Source organism: Onychostruthus taczanowskii, unplaced genomic scaffold, assembly GCF_017590055.1.
Source record: "Onychostruthus taczanowskii isolate IOZ18803 unplaced genomic scaffold, ASM1759005v1 scaffold11, whole genome shotgun sequence".
NCBI classification, from domain to species: Eukaryota; Metazoa; Chordata; class Aves; order Passeriformes; family Passeridae; genus Onychostruthus; species Onychostruthus taczanowskii.
The window spans coordinates 63,796-73,749 of record NW_024497629.1 but is presented as its reverse complement, the minus strand read 5'-3'; the positions used below and the strand labels follow the sequence as shown (position 1 = coordinate 73,749).

Genomic DNA, 9,954 nt, shown 5'->3' with positions numbered 1-9,954 from the left:
TTGTAGTGATCATCCTGCTATAATGAAATTCACACAAGTGTGGTAACTACACTAAAAAATCCTCATTATAAACCCAAGTCACTTCAACCTAAAAGAAACCCATAAAGCTGAGTGATGGCAGTGTACAACTGAAGTACTCTGAATACCCAAATTGGTTGTTCTGTCACTGCAATGAATTCCTGGTGCTTCAGGAAAAAAAATCAGCTTCAGAGACCTTGTTCATGAGCATAAATAGTTTCAGTTGACCATTGGCTGCAGGGAGAGAGTGCAGGGCATGTTGCTCCTTTTGGAGACCACGCAGCCTTCAGCACTAGAGTCAGTTCTAAATATATTCCTCAAGTCAGATGTATAATGAGACATTTCATTACTTCCTTCCTTCTCGGCACATTACAGCAAAATGAGCCAGGATTTGGTCTCCCCAATATGAGCAAAGTTTAATTCTTTGCCATCTGCCAGGATCACGAGGACAATTGAAATATCCCTTTATTGTCCACGTGCACATTAGAGCGTTGCTAGCCATGACATTCCTTGATGACAGGACAAGCTCATGATGAAGCAAAATACCAGCTTTATCTTCTTTCTAGTGACCCTTGGCATTAATGATTTATATTGGATATAGGTAGTGCAATGCCCCAGATACAGAGGTTGCTGTTAAATAGAAGGAAATACGGATCACACCAGTAATCAAAAGCACATAAAGACGGGGTGTGCTGCCCAGGTTCCCCGTCTCTTTTTCTCCTTCTGTGTTGCTAGAAAAAGTATATGTCAGTGAGCATGTGGGTGAGGTGCATTCAGCAGTGAAATGTCCAAATGTTTGTTCTTGCTTTTGCAGTATGACCTGCATCAGGTAGAGTAACTTAAAAGTGATCCTGAGTGGAGATATCAGGTTGCTGAAATAAATTTTTGCTCTGTGCAGAAAGACGGGTGCTATTATATGCAGGATCTGGAGTCCCAGATGCAATTTCCCATCTTAAGACATCCTCAGATATATGGTCCATACACACCCCAGTCAGACCCTGAAACACAGAGGGGCAAGCTGTTCTCAGCTACTTGTACAGTCAAGAGGTAGAATCTGATACCTCTCACCAGAGATGAGAGATGCCATGGGCCATCTGATGGGTTGATGTTGGGCCATGGGACTGCAGTGACCTTGCAAGAACATCAGAGATGGTGCAAAGCCAGGAGAGACAACAGTGAGGAACATGGTGTCCAGGGAAGTGGTGGAGGAACTTAAAAGACATGGATGTGGTGCTTAGGGACATGATTTAGCACTGGGCTTGACAATGCAGCATTAATGGTTGGACTCCATGACCTTAGAGGACTTATCCAACCAAAACCCTTTTATCATTCTGTGATTCCAAGGAAGCCATTACAGTATCCTTCATTTATCAGCATAACCAGGACTGAGCTGTGGGGCATCTTCCCCACCTTCCAGGGGTGCAGTTATTTGGCTAATGCTTGAAAAATCCACTCTGAGAGCCCCAGCTGGAGGCAAAAGCACCTGCACAGTGCAGTTTATGGGCTGTTCCAGGAAAAGTTGTTCTTCCTGATGCATGAGCCTGCCCAGATTTCTTCTGCACCTAGACAAGGAGCCCTTGTGGCACAGCTGCATTGCCGGGGTGTTGCTGAACACAAGCTCCATGTGGAATGGCTCTCCACTGTTATTTTACAGAGTACCTCAGCATCTCGTGGAATGAAAAGCACCATAGCTGAAAGTCTGAGGCTCCAGATTATTCAGTATAGTGAAAACTGAGACTCAGAACAGCTAATGCTGGGTTAAAAAAAAAAAAAATTAAAAAAATTTTCTTTTACTTTCACAGCCCTGATGACCAAAAAAGTGTTTTGCTCACCTTGAAATCACACTCCCTAGAAGCTCTGTTAGCACCCCCACCCAAGTGTACCTTACGTCCACTTTCCCCCCAACAGCAGGAAATCACTTAGAAAATATTTCCAGGTTCCTTCCTGGCCAGAGGTCACCTCTGTGTTTCAAAGCAGCAGGAATCACCATGTTCTCTGACACAACAAACGGAGGAGGAAGACCTGTCCTGCCCTTCCAGCTTTCAAGCTTGTGCTTTTTAGCTGCAACTCCACCCTGCACTGGTGGAGAAGGGATCAGTTCCCACTGATCGCAGGAAAGGGAGGTCACGAGGTTTGCTTGATTAAATCACCACAAGCCAAAATGTTCTTTTTCTCTCTCACTGAGAATTGCTCACGGGCTGTTTAATTTATTCCAAAAAGAAAAGCAAGACAAAAAAAAACAAACCCCAAGCCCAAGAAGCAACAGCACACAGGGAAAAGCAGGTGTGTCTCCAGATCCTGGAAAAACAAAGGGCAAAGGCTGAGGCAGGAGGTGACACTTGGATGGGAAGTTTCCATCCCAGCACAAGAGGACAAGTTTGGAAAAGACTCAGACGGGACGAGCACTTGTTGCCTTACAGGTATGGATGCTGTGTGTGAAATGTGGCATTGATTTAACACTTTGGGGAGGGCAAGGGTGGCTTGAAGGAATTTTTTGGCTCCGGATTCTGACAGTGTAGTGCAAGCTTTGCACCACCAGTAAACCTGCTGCAGGTTTCTGCCGGGGGAACTGCAATCATCACAGGTTTCATTTTGTGGTGATTACTTGGCAGTTTTCTGTAGGATGGTTTTGGCTGTTCAGGGTATGAATTAAGCCATTCAAGCTCTTGACAAAGTGCTACTGCCCGTTCACTTGGCTAGTGAATGCTAATAGAGGTTATGATTGCTTTAGTTTAAGCTTGGGGCTGCAGAGGTAAAGAGGGACGTGCATGGAAGTGCTGTGCTAATCCTCATTGCGTTTATTGCCTCCTAAGTTGTGCTGCAGCGTTTCAGAGAAAAAAAAGTCAACTGTAATAGTATTTAGAATTTTTTTTCTTTTTTCCCACTTTGTTCTGTACTTACAGTGGCTGGAATTTGCAGTGCAGATGCAAGCACTGTATTTTGTTAGCTGTCTAGAATGGTGGGTTTGTTTCTTTTAAGAGCAATCTCCCTTCAGTTTCATGCTAGGTGAAACTTGCTGACAGGGCAGAGGGACCTGGGGCACCCAGGGCCACAGGCTGAGAAACTGCTGTATACTGTTTCTGAGCATCACATTTATCTTGTTTCCATTATTTTCTGTGTATGTTTTCAGCTGCTAAAATGAAAGCAAATTTTATGGTGGTGTGCTGGAGTGCTGCTGCCAGTGTTCTGTGTCAGGGGAGATACAGGGAGGCTTTCTGATGTTTTCACCTCCGTTGATGTCTATATCCCCAAAAGTTCTGCTCCATTTCTAAACATCTCTGGTGGAGAAGTATCCACTTTGCTTAAATGGTCATGATTCAGAAAAAAAAGCAGTGCTGTGATGTGACCCTGTACAACCTTGTTTCTCTCTCCCCATCATGGGAAAGCAATGCTCACCTATGTGCATGAGGAGCTTTTGGATTTGGGGGAGAAAGGTGTTTTTGTTTGAATGCTGTAACTCACACTTTCAGTGGCAGTTTTACGAGGCAATGGGCTTGTGACAAGCAAGGAAATAGCAAAGCAAAGGATGTTGTGAATTTGAAAGCCTGAGGCTCCGTTTCTTCTGCTTCCATCACTTGCTGTTGCATGATGAAAATGGTATTTCGCAACTCATAGATTTTCCTCTCACCCAGAAAATTCCTTATCTATTTCTGTCATTTAACCTGTCCAGTGATGTCTGGCAACACTGCAGAATGAAGTGATATTTAAAGAAATTTAGAGGCAAATCTTTAGCACCTGGCCAGCAGTGACACTTAACTGAACTCAGTGATGGGTCGCCCAGCTCAGCAGGAACCTGCTGTGACTATTTGGCATCTGTCACTATTTGACTTCCCTAAATTCATCTGAGTTTGCCTCCGGTGATCCAGGTTTAAAAAACAAACATAGAGAACATGCGTAGGCACTGGGAAGATATCTTTGTCCTGATCTTCTTGGTTATTTTTATTTTTTTAACACCTCTTAGGCAGGCTTAATAAAGAAGTTCTCCAACATCTGAATTGGAGACGTGGGAAATTCCTCAAACTAGGCAGAGCTTCCTCTCATTGTTATAATACAAAAGACCAGTGCAGCCTTTACTAGAGTTCCTTTTTTTAACCCATTCATCTTGACCAAGAAACCTACCTGCTGCTGCTACCGCTCAGGGCTGTGATTCACAGTTTCCCAGAAGACAGCAGACAAGCATGGAAGTGGATTTCATCATCCACAAGGACGGCACTATTTTGGGGTTGTATTGCACTTGAAACTGAAATGGTTTGCTGCTGGAATTAATCTCAGCCTTGAGCAAGAATCATGGCTTTTCAAGATCAAATGGGATGAATCTACAGTAAAACCAAACTCCTTGCAGAAAACCATTTCCAGTTTTCCTCGAAAGAGTTTCTTAGCACAGTGATCTTCAAAAGGGGTTCAACTGACATTCATGAGCAGATCCACCTCAACTGCATGTTTATACAGAGTTTATTTCCCAAATGATCCTGCATGTGGCTCAGCCTGCCTGGTGGCAGTTACCACCCACAGGTTAATCTGATCCTGCACCTGCCCTGCTGGTAAGGAGCAGCAGCTCTACCCCTTATCTATGCTGGGCAGCATCCTGAGAGGACTGAGCCAGCACTGGGTGAGGGCAGGAGCTGTGGGGCTGTGATAGTGGCCCTGAACTGGTTGTATTAGGAATGTGGATGAGATGGAATGCACAAGGTGGGTGTGCAGGAACAGGTGAAATGGAAAAGAGATAGCAAAAGATTTGCAATGGCTTGTTTCTCTCTGAGGGACAAATGATTGATTCCTTGTTTGTTCAGCTGGGGTTTTTTCCTTAGAAAAGATTGGCTTCTGCAGAGCAGATAATTCACTGTAGCACATTGTCTAGTAATTACACTGCTATATTTGCATGTTATAATGCTGCACTAGTGGACTTTGTTAAGGAGTTTTTGACTACATTTGCAGCCTATTCCAAGTCGAATATGGAATATGGATGTTGTAGCCTTAATCCACCATGTCTCCACACAGTTTATATATTTTCTACAAACTTCAGTTTATTCCTGTGGAAGCCTGCAATGAATTCAATGAATTCTGCCCCCAAATCCTCCCCTCTCCATCATAATTCCCATCTGAGCAATCCAAACAAGATGGGTGTGCTGGGATTGAATTTACTTTCCTCATAAGGTGCTTTCTTTGGATTTGTGGCTGAAACAGTGTTGACACCATTTTGGCTATTGCTGAGCAGTGCTTGCAGAGCATCAAGGCTGTCCTTTTCTTCCCACCGACTCTGTAGTGAGTGGGATGAGGATTGGGAGGGATTACAACAGGGAATGCTGACTTGAATTCACAAAAAGGATGTTTCAAACCATATAACATCATGTTCAGCAGCAAAAACGTAGTGGTGGAAGTCAGGGTTGTCTTCCAAACCTGCCATTCCTTGGACATTTTCTGGATATACATCTGCTTGTGGGAGGTAGTGAAGGATTGCCTTCACATCACTTTTTTTTTTCTTTCCTCTTTTTTTCCCTATTGACCTTTATTTATCTCAATCCACTAGTTTTTGTACTTTTTCTCATCCTATCCTCTCCTCCATCCCTCTGACAGACAGGCAGTCAATGAATGCCTGTGTGGGTGTTTAGCTTCAGACCAGGGTTAGCCCACTACAACAGGATATCTAGCCCACCCTTCAGACACCTTCTAATGGACCACTTTAGATTAAACAGAAGATTTTCCCAGCCCAGGAAAAGAACCTTTAAACTCCCTTGTGTCATCTCTATTGGTTGATTTACACAAAGTAATACTTGTTTCAGGAAGACCTCAAAGGTCATCTAATATCCTTCTCCTGGCATTGAATTCCTTCATTCTGGATGAAAAGGGAGCCACATCTCGTTTGCCTTCTAGGTACTTCCACAAGTTTTGCTTTATCAGATCATTAGTGCAGTCACTGATGGGTTTTTCCTGTCCCAGGGTCTCTCTAAGCACCCTGTGAAGCAGAGACAGCAAATATCATCCTTGTTTGGCAGCAGAGAACTGAGGCACACAGATTGCCAGAGTCTGCTTACAAGGTTGGCTGCTGCCAACCCAAAGTCTGCTTAAACTCACCTCACCAGCATGGAGAATGCTGTGGCAGCTAGGTTTGAGGGTGTGAGCAGCAGAGCTGTATGCATGCCCTATTTAAATCTTAATATGAAATATTAATTTCCAAATGCCTTCCCTCAAAACATAATAGAGCTGTGATCAAGTATGTAATTTACTGTCTTCGGAAATTCCTCAAAACGACAGAGCTTCCCCCAATTGTTCATGCAAAGAGGAAAAGCTCTACTAGAGTTCCTGCTTTGGCTCAGTCCTGTGAGCACAGGCTTGGCCCTCCATGACCATCAAACTGAGTGTGTGAAAGCCATCTTCTTTCCAAAGATGTCCCTACGTGCCTTATGACAGGCTATTCACAGAATGCCCCTTGCTCCTGAAATCGTTTTACTGTGCCTTCTTGAGAGAGAAATTCTTTAAATTCCTGCACATTGTCCCTAAACTGTGGGTTGGCTGATCCTAGGCTTGAGATCCCGGATGAGCCTGTGCATGCCTCAAGTGTCTCTGGCAATTAAACAGGACTGATGGCACTTCCTTCCTTCCTTCCTTCCTCCTGTTATCCATCCTGTTTCAAGTCTGTGGCTTAAAAGGTTCAACTGCTGCTCATAAACACTGTCCCTTATTGCAGTAGGGACACACAGCATGTAAAACCACAGACTCACAGAATGCTTTCGGTTGGAAAGGATGGTAAAGCTCATCTCATTCCAGCCCTTTCCATGGCAGGGACATCTTCCACTAGACCAGGTTACTCCAAAGTCCCATCCACCCTGGCTTTGGACACTTCCAGGGACTGGGAAGCCACAGCTTCTCTGGGCAACCTGTGCTAGGGCCGCATCACCCTCACAGGGAAGAATTTCTTCCTAATAATTAATCTAAACATGTCCTCTGTTAGTTTAAAGCCATCCCCTCGCCTTGTCCTGTCACTTCAGTCCTTTCGTAAGCCCTTTGGGTACTGGAAGGAGCTCAAAGGCCTCCCTGGAGTCTTCTCTTCTTGAGGCTGAACAGCCCCAGATTTCTCAGCCTGTCATTTTAGGGGAGATTTCTATGTTACTATTGAAAATCTGCTTTAAAAGATGCTTGCTCTTTTCCTGAACACCTTGTTTCTGAACAGCCTTGCAATGGTGCTTCCAGCACTGTTCCAGCATCATAGTACCAAACTTTGCAAATGCTTAATCCATCTGACAGCAGTTAATGGAAGCTTCCCTTGTCCCTAATGTAAGTGCAGGTGCTTTTGAGGGTGTTGAAGCAGAGGAGGTTCCTACTGAAGAAGGCCCAGATTGCCTGTAGAGCCAGCAGGGAGAAGCACAAAGGCCTCAGAAAACTTCCTGTGGGAGATGCAACCAAAGTTCAGCACCAACTTCATCCCATTGAGCTGGGGGATGCGGGAGCTGGAAGAGAGCTGGAAAACCTTCCTGTTCTTGAAATGTGCATTTTATTTTAGGTCATGCTAGAATTAGGAGAAACGGTGTCACAGCAACAGGGCAGGGTGTGTTAACCCTGCGGCCATTGGTCAGGGCACAGCTCACCTCCATGGTGAACTCTCCTTTTCTCCCTGAACAAGGAGCCCAGGCTGTGCCGCTGACTGGGAACAGCCCCTGGCCCTGTTCTTTGAAGGATTCCTGTGAGTCTTGGCATTAGCATTGGCTGAGACAGGGAACATGGTGACTGTGGACTGGGCCTCCTAAAAGTAGGCAGAAAGAGACCTCGCAATTCATCTACTCAGGCCCTACATCTCATGGCAGGTGCTTGTTTGAGCTCTCCAAAGGCACCCTGTGGCTGGAGAAATGCCATTCCTTGGTGCTGTATCTCAAGAGCAAACCTGCCATCAGGTTTAACTTGTCTTTGCCTTGCTGTGTTTTTATGCCATGTGAACCAAACAAGCACCACAGGGTCATCCCTGGTCTCAGTCCAAAGAAAAGCATCTTCATCATTGGCATCAGTTGTGAGACCAAGCCACAGTATCATCAACACAGATGGGACTTGTTTGTTTTACTAGTGTTCAGAAGACTTTAATAAATAATAGACTTTAGCCATGCTTATCTTCAGACAGAGAAAAATTTGAAAATATTATAGACAGGTGCAGCCTTCCAAGAAGTTAAATAGTAGCACTATTTAGCCTTTCTGAATTCTCCTGTGCTCTGGAAGACAGATCAATACATAAAATAGTAAGGCTGGAAGTGAAATCAGTGGAACAAAATAGAAACTACTATTTTTTTTCTCTCAGGCTTCATCATAAGCAAAGGCAATTAAGAGATATGGACAACAGAGACCTGCCTTCACTTTGAGGGATTTCCCTCCATTTATATGATTCTATGTGCAAAAGGTGGGTGCTATTTTGTACTTCCATCTTTTTGTTGCTAGGTGTGACAAGCCAGGCCCTCAGACAGGAAACACCTTCTGTCCAGAGGGCGACTGTAAACTCCAAAAGGCTGACACCTACACAACTTACAGGAGCTTCCTACACAGCCAGCTGCAGTAATAACAGGAAAAAAATCAAGAGGTTAATAAAATGAAACGAGCAGGAAGCATGCAGTCATCAGACTTTCTAGTACTTTAGTCTATAGAAGTAACCTGTGTCTGGCCTGACTCAGGGACCCAATCCAAAACTCATTGCAGCCCATGGAAATTCCAGTGCAACGGATATTATTAGACCTCACTCTTCACTACATTGATACTACATTGTACTCCTTCCCCAGTACTCAGCTTCACATATCTTTTTGTGTTACTTCTCACTGTGAATTAGGCCTGCACCCCACTGCAGATGCTCCAAAAAGCACAAGGAGAAGGTTCATGGGTATGTCCCTTCTCCCATCCCAGTCATCAGAGGCAAGCTGGTGTGTGCTTTTCAACAGTCTTTCCAAACATGTGGTGCCCAGCTGCATACAAAGTGCTGAAACAGGAGGGTGGAATTAATTGGCTAGCACATTTTTTTTTTTTGTTCCTTCTCTACAAAACTCCAGCATGAAGGTCAAGGAGGAGAACTTAGCTGGAGTAGAGAAAAACTCTAGTGGAAGTGAGAAAGAACTGCCAGGAAGAAGACAAGAATTGGGCAGGGCTTTCTTTTTCCAGTAAAGGGCTGATTTAAATGCCATTTCACTTCAGTTGCAGCTATCACTGTTTTCAGTCTGGCATATTAATGTGCCATGTGGCATGGGGAGAATTCATCCCTTTACCTACGAGTGCCATGACATCTGTTTGCACAAAACCAACAAAAATAAGAATTATCCCTCTATTCCCACAGAAAATGAAACCCCTGCTCATGTCTCAGAGATCCTTGAGCATCCCATCAAACTCAGCCCCCTGCACCATGCTAGGCACAGAGCTGGAATAACACAGTTCCACAAACATCACAAAGAAAGCATGCCACAGCTTGTTTATTGCCTGTTTGAATCCTTATCACCAAGCAGTTCAGTTTTGTGTCCTTGATTAATTTCTGTTTATTTTATTTTTGTTCTCATTCAGATGTGTTATCTAAGGTCAGTGCAACTTCCCTTGTCCCCCCTTTCCCTTTCAGCCAACTCTCCCATGAAATATTGTTGTGCCTGGGTGTGTGTTTCTTAAAGTCATTGTGTGTTTTCTGTCTGAAACAAACATTGTCTGATCATCCAACTTATTACGCACTACCCAAAGGTCATGCTTTATGCAGAGAAAGGAAAGCTCTTCTGTTGTGGCTGAGGAATAACAAACTGGACAGGCACTGAAAAAAAGGCTTTAGCCCCAGAGTTCAAGACTCTGGGAAAACGTTCCATGGTTGTTTGCAAATGGTAACCAAGGTTCAGCTGCTACAGGCTACTGGGCAGCCATGGAGCCAAACTGTGCCAAACTGTGCCTGTGACAGCAGCAGTTCTCCCCCTTCACACCTTCTAACCTGCAGCAGTT

The 9,954-nt window shown here is 44.4% G+C and overlaps 1 protein-coding gene across 2 annotated transcripts in view; it reads left to right on the top strand.

Moving 5' to 3' along the window:
• The first annotated feature begins 2,057 nt into the window (after positions 1-2,057).
• The window catches only part of ADGRF5 (adhesion G protein-coupled receptor F5), a 41,189-nt gene continuing 33,292 nt past the window's right edge, over positions 2,058-9,954 (top strand). The window contains exons 1-2 of one of the 2 annotated variants that reach the window (XM_041420139.1): positions 2,058-2,438; positions 8,300-8,398. The gene's annotated coding sequence lies outside the window, so the exon portion shown is untranslated. The remainder of the gene's footprint in view (positions 2,439-8,299; positions 8,399-9,954) is intronic. The other variant, XM_041420149.1, reaches the window with a different exon arrangement.